This window comes from Haliotis rufescens, unplaced genomic scaffold (assembly GCF_023055435.1).
Source record: "Haliotis rufescens isolate VD_foot unplaced genomic scaffold, xgHalRufe1.0.p SCAF_2, whole genome shotgun sequence".
Classification (NCBI taxonomy): Eukaryota; Metazoa; Mollusca; class Gastropoda; order Lepetellida; family Haliotidae; genus Haliotis; species Haliotis rufescens.
In genome coordinates, this window is record NW_025963890.1 from 72763162 (window position 1) to 72778569 (window position 15408).

The 15408-nt window shown below is 41.1% G+C and overlaps 1 protein-coding gene across 7 annotated transcripts in view; it reads left to right on the forward strand.

Moving 5' to 3' along the window:
* The window catches only part of LOC124133207, a 45524-nt gene that overhangs the window by 212 nt on the left and 29904 nt on the right, over positions 1–15408 (forward strand). For 4 of the 7 annotated variants that reach the window (XM_046497506.2, XM_046497501.2, XM_046497500.2 and 1 more), the window contains exon 1: positions 1–219. This exon is cut by the window's left edge. The gene's annotated coding sequence lies outside the window, so the exon portion shown is untranslated. Of the gene's footprint in view, positions 220–594; positions 747–11002; positions 11022–15408 lie in introns of those variants that run through there. The other 3 variants (XM_046497502.2, XM_046497503.2, XM_048400518.1) reach the window with 3 other exon arrangements.

Consider the following 15408-nt stretch of genomic DNA (forward strand, 5'->3'; position numbering starts at 1 on the left):
GAGCGAGGCGCTGCTGGTTAGGTTCATTTGAGGCCCTGCGTCCGCCAGGCTTAGTCGCAATCAACTGCAGCGCTGGGACAGCGACGTTGGAGTTGGAAACTACATCGTGCTGGAACTACGTCGACAGTATACTGGGACATGTACACCTGACGCAACCAAGGTGTGTTTGAGATTTATTGGAATACGCAACAGACAACTGTTCTCGCTGATGCCTTCATAGTAAGTGTACCATTGTTCTAAACCATCACTCCCGTTCCTACCTTTTTGGTTCTGTAAAGGGATATTCTTTAACGTAAAACCATTCGCTTATATAAATTTACTCATGCCCTTGTCTACATTCGACATTTGGCATAGGGTTGTTATGTCACTTTAACTCCATTTAAAATCCATACAACCTCGCATGGCATTGGATATCGTAGTTAAAACACTTTGAGGCGTGGTTTGATCAGTGATCAGAACGTCCTGGTCGAGTAACTAGGCCACAGGTATTTTGCTTCTGGTGGAGGTGGGTTGTGAAGAACGCTGGCACCTCCACCCCCTCCGGATAATGAGTGACGGTGGAATATACACACACCTCACCCCTGTAAACACAGTGTGCTCAGACCCCGCGAGGCTGAGCTAGACTGTATACTTTTAACTGCACCGACATTAGCGAACTGTTGGGCGAGGCTGTGTTGTTTAAGTCGGCAACATGGCCAATATAGAGCGGGATGGAGCTAATGAAAGACACAGATGGTCCCCGTAAGGTAATACCGCTTCAAGTTATCACTTGGCATGTTGCCAATGTATTCTGTGCATACGTCGACTGTCATTGTCAAATGGGACTTTGTCGTTGAGAGTTTGGATACTGTTTGAACAATATGTCAAAATGTAAGATTGAGGTGAGTTCTTGTATATATATGCGTCTGAAGATGACTGTCACGTCGCTATAGGTACTGAGCCTTTGTGAGTTAGAATACTCCATCATTTAACGACACTGGCGGTGCCCCCCCCCCCCCCCCCACCCACCCACCCACACACACACACAACCCCCCCCACACACACACACACACCCACACACACCCACACACACCACCATCCCCCCCCACACACACACACACACACCCCCCACATCCCCCTTAGATACGTTATATGTAAACTCCGCCCTTGGTCCAGTCACTTACCCATTATGTACAACCCCTTTTTTAAAAATTTGGATCTGCCTTTGAATAATATCTTACATGGTACAGTCTCAATATTGAATAACAGTTGCCATTATTTAATCTCCTTCAGAAACCTAGACAATTTGACTTCGGTGCACTCACAATGTAGCATGCGTTTGGCAGAGCAAGGATTTCCGACGAACCTCGTTTCATATCTATATTTGTATTCCACGGTCATAATGGTTTTAAGTTACATTCCTGTGTTTATCTTCTATAAGTTTCATTTCACGGTTTTCAGCATCATATTTCAATTGATATACCTGCAAATCTGGTCATGTGGTACATGGGGTCGGTTGAGTTGTTTTAATTCGCCGAATAATGAAGGCCCAAGTTCAATTTAATTGACGACTATCTCTCCTCTATCAGTGTTCCAGTTAGTGTGTACTCTTCATCGTGAAGCGTCATCATAATGCACTAACGATGTTCTTGGAGAACTCGATACAATCTAAAGCCTCGTCACAACACCATCCATGCTGCAGCTAATGAATCCGATTTCCGTAGGTTTCATTGTTATTGAGAGACAATGTATTTATTTACCCTTTGTGGGCAGCAATAGATCAAAGCCATTAAGCCGAAGCGTTGCTGGGGAGAACAAGTAGTGCACGTACCTTCGTCAGAGACCGGACTTCAATAGCGTCATCAAGGTCATGCGAATAATAATAATAATAATAATTGTTGTTGTTGTTGTTGTTGTTATTATTATTATTATAATTATTATTATTATAAAATTAAGGTTTAATAAAGGTTAAATTAAGGCAGTACATTCAACTGGTATCGATTTAGATGCAGTCATGTAAGTTATACTCTTGTCTCCGCTACTTGTTCAAATGCTCCAATTAACATACAATATAAAGTTATGTAATTGTATCAAATAACTTAACAGTTCACATAAAAGGTCAAAACAATGTTTGTGCTTGTTGTAATATTTAATTTTTCACATAAGAACACTGATCCAAATAAATGTTTTAATTAAAGAAATAATTATAGCGAATCATCTCAAATTTGAATGTACCTTTCAGTAGATTGTTACTAAAGAATGTATCTCTGTGTAAATATTTCCGTTTCTTATGTCCATCTATATATCTAAGCGACAAAACACTTTCCATATTCTTAAGAAAAAGCAGTATTATTGTAAGTATTAAGTATTTTCTGTTAAAAGCAGGGTCGATTTACGATTCCGACTATATCACGAGTAGGTGTCTATTAATCACCATCAAATAGTGCTGATACCAGGTGTTCAAGAATAGGTGAGCGTATCCTGACCCACCGGTGGCACCCGTCACAAACACACGCAAATACACCTCAATGACCCCCAATGCTATGAGATACAAATGAACTTTGAACTTATTAACGCAGCGTTGGCAGTCGCGCTAAAAAAATATTTTTCAGGCTGTTATATTTTCAATAGAACTCACTCATACAAGAATGGTTAATGGAAACCGTTAACAACATTGAGTGATGTTCCTCGCCGCATGCGTCCTTCAGTCGATCTTGTTTATCACAGGTGCCATGGTTCGTTTAGTCTCAAGAAACAACACACATACATCGTACATAGACGTATAGAATAGATCATGATGACCCGAAAATATGATGCCCTATTTAAAGCTGAACTACGCTTGGTCAAATTGGCAGCCCTGCCATTTTGGACTGAAGTCGTTCAAACACCAATTCGGTTCGATAATATTTTGTCATGCATATCAATTAACAGTTTACAATTACCCATTTCATGAAGACGTTATTAGGTACAACGTCAGAATAAAGTTTCAAGGCAGTGGATCACGGACCTCCATTCAGTATACCACACAACTGTAGGATGTAGGGAAACATGACTTCAGACGCACGCGTTCAGGCAAAAAACACTTTTTTATGTAAAGTGTGTGAGTAGCGGGTGCTACTGGAAAGGCAAGAACACCTGGGCCCACATGCACAAAGCGATCTTAGCGCTAAGATGATCGTAACTCCCATACTTTAACATAGGCTTCAGATAATCTCAGCGCTAAAATGGCTTTGTGCATGTGGCCCCTGGAAGTTAACATATATACATATTTTTTTTATTTTACATAATTTATAAATTATTATAAAAATATACTGATACCGGTATTTATCCTTTTCGCGAACACCTGGCGTCACCACTGATTTTCAGTTATCCATTCATATAAATTCACCGCTATTTTGCCTTTTACGCCAAATTGAATCTGTTTCATCAGACAATCGACACTGGTTATTCTATGGTATTTTATATTAAATTCTACAATTCTTTCAAATAAGCATACCTATCTGCAACATCTGTTTGATGCATTCATGTACTGCATCCGCATTAAGATGTAATTACACAGAACATGTAGATACTATTTCACAGAGAGGCAGCTAGAAATCAATAGAGTTGTACATGATTCCGTGAGTATTGATCAGTTACAATCCTACATTGTACTGAACTGGAATTCTATCCCGCATACAACTCGTATTAAATTCTTGCGTTTACAATCTGTTTCATATTTGCAGATATGGATGGGGGAATGTGTGATTGCGCATCTTTTTTAAAGCTTATCTGTATATGAATAACAACGGAAGCATGTGTCAGTTATTACATGTGTAGAGGGAGGGCTGTCTAAGAGGGGGAACGTGCGTGACGTCATTGACCTAAAATTCATTTGAAATCGTTTGGTATTGTTCCTGCTTCGAAGCCAGGACCGCTGCCATTCCAAAGCAATAAACCATGAAGTTTTGTAACTATACATGTATTCTAGGTCATGGTGGTACAGCATTGTAGTCTTCGTGGACAATCCATTACCTCAGTCAAGGAGGAATGAAATTCGTGACTGTAGTCAGGGGGTTAGACAATCTGTAACTGTAGTCAAGGAAAACGACAATCTGTAACCGTAGTCAAGGAAGTAGACATTCTGTAACCGTAGTCAAGGAAGTAGACAATCTGTAACCGTAGTCAAGGAAGTAGACAATCTGTAACCGTAGTCAAGGAAGAAGACAATCTGTAACCGTAGTCAAGGAAGTAGACAATCTGTAACCGTTGTAAAGGAAATAGATACTCTCTGTCTTTTGTACAGTTCTCAATTCTGATATCAAATCCTTTTCCTTGAGAATATGAAATGTTTAAATAAAATCAAGGAAGTAGACAACCGTAGCCAAGACTTTAGACAAAAACCATGCGTTATTTGAAGGTTTTGGTTGTTGTTTCTGGACCAGACAAACCAGTGATTATATCATGAAAAAGCCCAACGCCGTCTGGGTACAATGCCACGTTTACAATACCCGTCTGACCGACATACTCGACCGATGGTCTGCTTGATTTTGTTTTGCAGATGTGTTAATAAAAAAGAATTATGACATTAGATAATAACCTGATATTAATATATTGCAGAAAAACGCAATAATTACTGATCCACGATGCATGATCAGCTGATGATTCTTGAGAGTGTTATCGACCTTGGCTAGTAAATTTGTACATCCAAACACAGCGCGGAGGAAAAACAATTTTGGCTTGAACAGAGAAGGCCGCGCGTTGGTTATTGAATATTGCGATGCGAGTCCGTTGAATTCACGTATAGAAGTTTGTCTTGCCACATTATAACAGTGTTTGGAATTAATTACGCATACCAGTCCGACTGTCTGGAATGAATCTTAATTTGAAACACTACACGCCATTGACCAAGTCAGCGAGTCTGACCACCCGCTTCAGGTAATCGCCACAAGAAAATAAGAGTGTTAGATGATAAATTTTATTAGAATGTGATAAGTATGGACATCTTAGAGAAAAGTGTATTCCGATGTTTAACAACAGGCATAAAAAACAAGATGTTAATGATCAGTATAATAAATTCCAACAACTCTGCTATTATACGTTCATAAGCCATATTGTTGAAACATATATTCTCTGTGAGTTTTTATATAATTATCATGTATATCATGTGACTAAACAAATGAAACCTACCTACCCTCCTACCTACCTACCTACCTACCTACCTACCTACCCAACCACCCACCCACCCACCCACCTACCCACCTACCTACCCACCCACCTACCTACCTACCTACCTACCTACCTACCTACCTAACCAACCACCCACCTACCTACCTACCTACCTACATACATACATACGGGGGTTGATAGAGGAAGGTATCATGTGACATCGGGGCGGGGGTGAAGGGGGACTACATACTTTATTCAGACAATAAGAAATCAGAGACGTTGATTCAGGTACTCAAGATACACTTCGATATTCAAAGGCACAGCCTTTACGTTGAGTTGTGGTTTTGTATAAGTATAAATATACATGCCGAGTACGTGTTCGCATCTTGGGTAAATACAAAACGTCAACGCCAGAGAATAACCAGTCTCAATTATCTGCCGAAACAGATTCCTTTGTCGTAAGAGGCAACATGGTGGTGAACATTATGTGAATGGTTCACTGGTCATCAGAAGAGGTGGGGTAGCCTGGTGGTTAAAGCTTTGGCTCGTCACGTCGTAGACCCGTGTTCGATTACCCGACATGGGTACATGCCCATTTTTAAGTGTCCCCTGCCGTGATATTGCTGGAATATTGCTAAAAGCGGCGTAAAACTATACTCACTCACTGGAAATCACTGATGACGCCAGTTGTTCGCGAAATGGGGAAACATTCCCTGCCCTACCGCTAGCATTACCTCATGTATGTAATAACATGCAGCGAGTGTAAATATGTACACAGGTGTTAATGGAAGGAAATATGTTCTTTTGTGACAGAAACGTAGACATTGTGCATAAGAATAGGATGACCTGATTGCAGGAATGTGTGCGAACAGCTTGGTGACGTTATTACGTCAAGACAGAGAGAAACAGTCGTGACCTTGGTATGAACATACAGATCATGTTTAATGCGATGTTCATGCGATGGTATTGGGCAAGTGAGTGATCATATAATTGTCTGAGAGTATGATTGTGTGCTTGTATGGTTGTATGAGTGTATGGTTGTACTGTACGAGTGTGTCATTGCGAGTAGACCGCTGTTGTCTTGTCCTTGTACAAGCGCGCGAACACACACACACACACACACACACACACACACACACACACACACACACACACACACACACACACACACACACACACACACACACACACACATGCATGCGTGCGAGTATATGGTTGTACGAGTATATGGTTGTACTTGTATATACTGTACAGGTATATGACTGTACGATTGTGTGAGTGTACGGCAACATGACAACGGTGTAAGCGATATGCCTGTTTCAAAGGATATCAATATTAGTCCGAGTATCACTCACACACTCGGGCCATGGAGGTGGAACTCACATGAATCCGGTTCCGTCATGACACTAAACCAACATGCAAACTTTCATGTCATAATTTCTCATTGCTTGAGCTGCACTGAATCAATGAGGTACATTATATAACTAAATATGTGTACGTGTTCATCATCCATTGTCGGTATGATAATCACCTCAGGAAACTTCAGATCAATCATGGTGTGCTGAGGTGAAATGGGTGTTAACGTCTGGAGCAAGAATATTTCCCTTATACGCTCGCCTTTTCGCGAACACCTGGTGTCATCACTATTTGATAGTCATGATGAACACATGGTCATGATGCAGTCGGTATCATACCATCGCATTTTAACAGATATTTAAATATCTTGTTGCTATGGAAAGGGTTTTGGCGCTTTGTATATAGCAGCGTGCATGCACTCGTATGTGCCTGTTTTATAGTACTAGCCCACAACGATTCTATGCGGCACTTAACATGCATACCTCACTCAGAGCCAACCCCTCCTTGTTTTATTTCCTTAATGACGATTGCCGGGCAGGGTAACAAAGAGCACCGTCTTTCAAAGTATGTTGGTACGACGTGGCCAGACGTTCCGCTCTACAGGCAGACGCTCTATCCACTGGACCACGGAAGTGGTCAAAACCGTCGATGACGTCAACGTCAAATTGGACCTCCAACGTTTGGCTCCATCTGGCTCAGTTCTAAATGCTGACAACTTGCTTGTCAGAGACAGAGCCAAGCCTGCAACTGTGCGGCAATTATATCTTTACATCCAAAGTATAGAGAGCTGCATTCGTCATCGATTCAAAGACATTGTCAATACTTGACTAATTCTGAGTGCACGAGTTGACGTGGCTATTTGAGGACCCATGTAATCCTGGAGATGTGACAACGATTTGCTTCGCATCTAACTGCATCTCTGCAAACATTACGTCCTCGCTGTAGACAGCCTTACAACATCACCGACGCACACAGACGTCATCGTCGACACTGATGCACGGCGTGGTTGACGGACGGTGGTCGGACGGCGTGACATAGCGGCTAAGTGGGAAGGTTTGTCCAGACGTTTGTCAGTAAACAAGTATAAGCCACTTACTTCAGATCGACGCTATCAGCTCAGTGCGGTCTATAGTCATTTGTCGTATAAGTATCAGTATTATTATTCTACATAATCATAGAAGCATGCATGGTTCAATACAGTGGTGTTGTTTTGGTATTATGATAGCAACGTTTTTTAGTCAGAATGAAGACCAGGTTCGATTCGAATATGAAAAAAATACGTTGTTTTTTGTGGACTCCCCTGACGTCATGGACTGGTGGTAAACGGGCGTAACATGATACATATTATATCTTACCGAACTGTTTTAATATGACATTGTAAAATAAGTCAAACAAATTCATCATTGATAGAAAACAGCTGTTCCAATGAGCTGAGGTCAGCTTGCGCGTCACGTGACTTCTATTGACTCGGAAAAAGCGTGCGTTATTTTCTTTGAATCAGGGTATAAAGTATTTATGCTCTCTCTCAGAAATCCACGTGCATCCTCACTTGCTCGTGGCGGGGTATGACACAGTGTTGTATCAAGGTCACGTGGACCAATTAGATCTCGTCATTCTGACCTGGAGGTATGATAATCACTTTTGTAACCATTTACTGAAATCATTATAGTTAAAGAATCTATCTAAAAAAACATTTGCCGTCAAGCACGACTTGTACAGATAGCGTGACGTCATAATGTTTGATGTGACGTCACTTTCATGCACATCATAATTAATCCTGTTTGCGCTTTGATTAATAATAGAGCCCGAAAGGAGTCACACAATAGATTTGTCACATTCACATTTATGTCATCAAATATGTCATTGTAAACTGGACCGCCTCTGTGGTCTAGTGGATAGAACGTATACCCGGAGAGCGGCAGGTCGAGGGTTCGATCCCCGGTCGTGTCACACCAAAAAACGTAAATGATTAGGGATTAGGGATCAAAACAAGGACTGGTCTGCACTTAGTCAGGATAATGTGTTGAGTAGCTATGTTAAACTGCAGCATTGTATAAAATCGGCATTAGTCCGGACTAGTAGAAGCAGCCACATATACACACGTGCATGCACGTCGCTATATAAGTGCAATAATCTTGGACGCAACGTTAAACCAAGTTCACCTCACCTTTATAAACCGTGAACACGTAACGATAAATTCGACACATTTGTCTCTGGGTGTCTCTGGTTCCAGGGGTACATTTGGCAAAATGTAACGCTTACTGTCAGATGGTCACAATGCTATGCCTAGTGTCCCTGTATACTACAACATATTCGCAGGTTGGCATGACTGGCCTAGTCGTCTAAGTCGATTGAGTATGGTACGTAGAGTTGTGTCCCTTTGGCTTGACATGATCCTATGATCGTTGATTCGAATACCAGATTCGCCCTGATAATGATGACAGCGCTGCCTGACATTACCTTGATAATGTCCTGGGTCTCGTTCCACAAAGCGATCTTAGCGCTACGACTGTCGTAAGCCTATGTTTAAGTATGGGAGTTATGACCATCTTAGTGCTAAGATCGCTTTGTGTAACGGGACCCTGACCACGATACTGTGACAGATACATGGAAGTGTTGGTTGTTTACGCTGTTTGACAATGCATAAAACAGAAAGTAGCTACATACCATCTGCATACATTATTACTGAATCTTGAACCGTGCAGGTGGGATAGAAAAGGCTTCACCCAATGTACACATACGTATATTCTTCACCCAATGTACACATACGTATATTCTTCACCCAATGTACACATACGTATATTCTTCACCCAATGTACACCTACGTATATTCTTCACCCAATGTACACATACGTATATTCTTCACCCAATGTACACCTACGTATATTCTTCACCCAATGTACACCTACGTATATTCTTCACCCAATGTACACATACGTATATTCTTCACCCAATGTACACCTACGTATATTCTTCACCCAATGTACACCTACGTATATTCTTCACCCAATGTACACCTACGTACATTCTTCACCCAATGTACACATACGTATATTCTTCACCCAATGTACACACACGTATATTCTTCACCCAATGTACACACACGTATATTCTTCACCCAATGTTCACACGCGTATATTCTTCACCCAATGTACACACGCGTATATTCTTCACCCAATGTACCCATAAATTCTTCACCCGATGTACACATATGTAAATTCTTCATCCAATGTACACACACGTATATTCTTCACCCAATGTACCCATAAATTCTTCACCCGATGTACACATATGTAAATTCTTCACCCAATGTACACACACGTATATTCTTCACCCAATGTACCCATAAATTCTTCACCCGATGTACACATATGTAAATTCTTCACCCGATGTACACATATGTAAATTCTTCATCCAGTGTACACATATGTAAATGCTTTACCAAATGTACACATAAAGGAATAAGGTGGTCCGGTAGTCGAGTGGTGAAAGCGCTCGCTCGTCACGCCGAAGACCCGGGTTCGATTCCCGACATGGGTACAATGTGTGAAGCCCATTTCTGTTGTCCCGCTGTCGTGATATTGCTGGAATATTGCTAAAGCGGTGTAAAATCATACTCACTCACTTACTCATAAAGAATATTATTCACACTATGAACCCATACGTAAATGATTTACGATGTAGTCGGCCACATCAATTTTCTTATGATTGTGGAAACGGTGTTGTCGCTTTAATCCACACAATGTACCCATATGCAATATAATACTCGCACACGCCTAACCCAAGTGTACCGTGTGAGACCAATGATAAAATCAAAGTTAGAAGTCACCGTAGACAACAGTGCTATTGATTTGGATGTGTTAGCGGAAGCTGTTTGTACCGGAGTGTGTGGGGATGTTCACAAGAATAAAAAATGCATGTGGCGTTCTCGGGCATTTTATAAAGACGCATTTACTTTCTTTGTTCTAGAACTCTTCGTTTTCTGGGATGTTTTTTTCAGAACATCGAGTTAACGATTTTCTCAACGCTTGCATTCAGTGAGTGACATTGGACTTGTTTGTGGGATTCTAAAGTGTTTTGGTTTAATCACCGGCTGACATCGAACGTTCTACCGAAGGTTGAAGTTTGCTTGGGTATACTAGGAAAATGACATCAATGTGGTTTAAACAGAAAACATTTTTCCACTGCGAAGCTTTCCAATCTGTTTTAACTAGCACTGTTTTCTGTACCCTGACTAAGAATGACGCAAGCTGCAAAGCGAGGCATTGATTAAACTGAAACTTTACTGATGGGTGAGTTTGTTAAACAAGTATGCAGAGGAAGTACGAACGAAACAATCACATTGTGTTTTTTGCATTGTTTTGATGGACAAGAAACTATTTGTTTTAGGGCTCTCTGTTTTTGTGTTAAGGGATTCAGAATTCAATGATGTTTTTTTTAAAACACAATGTTACATGGTTTGTCTGCAGTGGGATTGCCGACTGCGGTGGAGAAGCAATCAATATTTCCTCTACACTAGTTGACGTATTAACAGAAAGGTCAGTGAATACAGTTGAACACCGTTATGTCGTACTCGAAGGAACGTATCAAAGCGTTCGACGTATCCGAGTGTTCGACACATCTGAAATTTTGCAACGTCATTCACAAGACGAAAAGAATCTTATCGTAGGTGAACTACAGACGTTAAATATGGAAAATTAAAACACGAACTAACGACAAATCTGGGCGATTTGGTACTTTCATTTGACATTTGTGACAACGGAAAAAGTTCGAGTCAACCGATTATTCGACACATCGCTGTTCTATACAGTGCTTAACTGAATTTTCAGACGCTTCTAGATAATCAGTTCATGTTGCAGGTTCAGCAATCAAGTCTAACATACTCTTGTAACCTCCGTGTATATAATTATATCAATCAGTTTAACATTCCGAACTAATACTATCTGACCGGTGCTCGCCGAACTGTGGCCATAGGTTCGAAATAACTACTTGTTCGTTATCCCGTGTCAAGTCACATTTAACCGGGCTTACGTCAAAATCCCATGTTACTAATATGGTCGCAGCTTTAAACACGGCTTAATCATCATTTACAGTTGCAAAACCAGAAACAAGTCTGAATATTTTTTTCTAAAAAAGACCTTGCAACAATGAATTTGCTGTTGCAAAAAAAATTAAAAAATAAGAATAATTATTTTTTCACGTTTTTTTATGGGCCAATTTATGTATTTAATTAATATCAAATTTTCCGTCCTATAATGCGTGAGTAACGCAATATTCCAGCAACACTAAAGCATGTGCACCAGAAATTCGCTTCACTTTTTGTTCCCATGAGGGGAATTGAACAGGGGCATTCAGCTTGACGAGGCAACAGTCCAACAACTCGGCTAACCCACCGTCCGTATTACAGACATTAAGATAATATTTTATATTCGTGCATGAAAGGAAAATGAACATTGGCAGGCAGTATTATTCAGTGTTGACAATTATCCTATGGGAGAGTACTATTACTGAGGGTGTCCAACCGCGGCTGATGTTATGTCCTGCCCGTCATGACCCGATGAATAATGTAACAGTTCTGGAGAATGGAAACATTATAGATTTACATCTGGACGTGAACTTAATGCTTTGTGAAACCTTTTAGTATCAGCGATTATTGAAGTCATAAGTGCTCCCGATAGAAAGGACATGCCACGCGAATCAAATGTTTGAATCCTTCGACCCTTATCGTACAATGACTTTTTGAAAACTGGGCATGGTACGTCTGAGTGAACCATCCTCATCTCAGCTACCCACCATATTTTATCCTCCGCCATGTGCCACCTGAGACCCGGCCATAATAAGTTCCATAAATTTTAGGGTACAACAGAGTGAACTCGACGTCACCATCTGACTTCGCACACTTCGAAGCAAGTTTTGCCACAGTGTGTATCGACCGTCGACTTTGGAGACGTGATCGTTCATGCAGTTTTTAATTGAAAGCTGGCATCAACGCGGAGAGACCAATGCCCCGCTCTTTCTATTTGGGAACCGAGAGCTTGCAATTCCCAGTTGGAGTAAATAATTGATGGGTTCTGATTAGTTTCGATGGAGACGCCCAAAAAACCACCACTGCTCTGCATATGTGGGTCAAAGGGCTGTTGAAAGTGTAAATAAACGTAATAGTCTCATTGACTTCTACACAAATCAGTGAGCGTTCATTGTAGATGTTCCCAGTAGTATTCTAGACAATGCATTCGAAACGTCATAACCATTTGTGTTTCAATAACGTTAAGTCATGCACAACTAGGAAAGTGGTTGCGAGTAATTGATGTAAAAAAGTCGATATATTCTGTGATTATAGTATTGGTAATATCATGACCTGTCAAAAGAATGTATTGTTTGCTCAGTAAAGTCGTAATAATTATTAAATTTTGTAAAAATATAGCAGGAGATATTCGTTTATACTAGCCACAAAGAGAAACTGTGATATAATCAGAAAACAGTTTCTTTAGGTCCCTAGTATGCATTGTACATATTTTACAGGGGTAAGTTGTGTATGTTCTGTTTCACTCCACAAATACCTCATCAGTGAACTCACATATCTACGTCATATACAATAGCGACACCTTGCAATACCAGCTGTGTCCTGGTTCTCATACCCAAATACTGAGCCATTATACGGGGCTGGCTGAAAAGTTGAGCCCAACTACGAAGGATGTTTAGTTCATACTTAACAGTTTGCAGGCTTTATGGACAATACTTGTGTTGTTGACAATTGACAGATTTGGCCATAAACTGTCATTAAGTATCTCCAATTGGAAGACCTAACTCCATCAGCCATTCATGCGGACATTGCGTTAACGTTAGGGGTATGGTGCACCTTCCGTAGCCACGCGGCAGCCGAGTTTAGGAGGGAGAGTCTCAAAGATGATCAACGATCAGGATCACCTGATTAACTGCCGCCGCCTAGACATGGTATGATTTATGGATGGACGGTGACTCAGCACACGTCACGTCGCCAATAAAGTAAGCATCTCTCACGAGAGAGTTGAGAACATTCCGAGGTATCAACTGGGCATGGCAAAGGTTTCAGCACGCTGGGTACCGAGGCTGCTGACTCCTGATCAGAAACTCTCCAGGTTCATCTTCATCTCTCGTGAGAATCTGCGTCGTTTTGAAGGAGACCCATCTGATTTTGTTGAGCGATTTGTAACCATGGATGGGTCTTGGGTTCACCACTGTCAGCAAAAGACTAAACAAGCCAAAGCAATGGAAACATCAAATATCTACTCCTCCGATGAAGTCAGAGTCCATCAGCTGTTCAATCAGCTTGCAACGTGCTGGCTTACGTTTTCTGGGACTACCTCCTGAAAGGTCAGTCCATTAATGGACAATATTCTGCTATTCTTCTCAGGCAACTGCGTGTGAGTATCAAGGATAAACGTCCTGGAAAGGTCACTGAAAGTGTTCAAGCCTGTTGTCGCTATGACTGCAATGCTTGACTGTGGTCTGAACTCATTGAACATCTTCCGTATCTACCTTATTTGAGTACGTCAGATTTCCACCTCTTCCCAAATATGAAGAAAGAGCTAGCTGCTGTGTATTTTGCAAATGATAATGACGTCATTTCTGTTGCGGTAGAGGAACCAGGAGGAGTCCTACATCAGTTGGATCGAGAGACTCCGGTATCGTTGGCAGAAGGATGTCGACTGCGGGGGGGTTACGTACCAGCCTCCCCCAGTAATTATTGTCGTAAAAGGAGAGGGGAGGTGGTGTGGTGGTTAAAGCGTTCGCTCGTCTCCGAAAATCTGGGTCAATTCCCCACATAAGTACAATGTGTGAAGCCCAATTCTGATCTCCCTCGCGGTGATTTTGCTTGAATATTGCTGAAAGCGGCGTTAGACCTCACTAACTCACTCACTCACTCACTTACTCATTATTGTCGTAATGTACTCTATTATGATTTCTAGGTTGGCTTGTGTAAGCCCACATTTTTAACATCCGGGTTAGATTGAGTGTTAGCATATTTTATCACATGAACAGGATTGGGCACAAATTCTCATAACTTAGATCGCCCTCTCCCATAGATTTACAAATATGTTTACTTGCAACTAATACATTTAATACATAACATAGAAATACTCACTCAACAGATTAGGTCCCCAGGAATTGATAGGTGATTTAATGAATCGAGTGGCCAGGTTCAGTGACTTAGTTGATTCATGTCAAGTTAGACCGACGGCATGGGTCGGTGCTCATAATATCAATCACTAGCCTGTCTGGTCCAGAATCTGTTATTTACAGGCAGCCGTCATGTAGATGGAATACTACTGAGTGCGGTGTTAAACAAACAAACAAGCAACCAAATAAACAAACAAGATACGTATGAAGACTATACGTTATGTAAATTCATCTTGTTGCCTGTAATAATTGCTTTCTGTTTCTGGCGCGGTTTAGTTTGCCTGGACGAATGCCACTATCTAGAATCTCCCTACAGCATCCTCTGTGAGAAGAGTCTTCTGTTTACTTGACTAGGATTTTCTTTCTTAATTTCCGGTCTGTTTGCTGATCTTTGTAAATGAGTAGGGTTACGGAAATTGCCCTGTTAGTGAACACTTCGCTGTACACGCCGTGGTGTTGTAACACGCAGCTGAAAAATAGGTGTGGATTTTGTAATCAAGCAATACTGGTAAAATAGACAAAATTCTTAAATCTCGTTTTTTTAGAACAGGTTTATAATACACTTCTATAATTCACACAGGATCTAAAGGTCATTTCGAATCGTGAGTCTAGAAACCTGTTTAATGCTGTGTATCGTGTCCTTGCGTTCCAGTCTAGGGCATGTAGTCATGATGCCGGTTGAAACAACGCTCTGTCATCTCCATCAATGAGTGAGTTGTATTTTACGCCGCTTTTAGCAATACTCCAGCAATATAACGGCAGTGG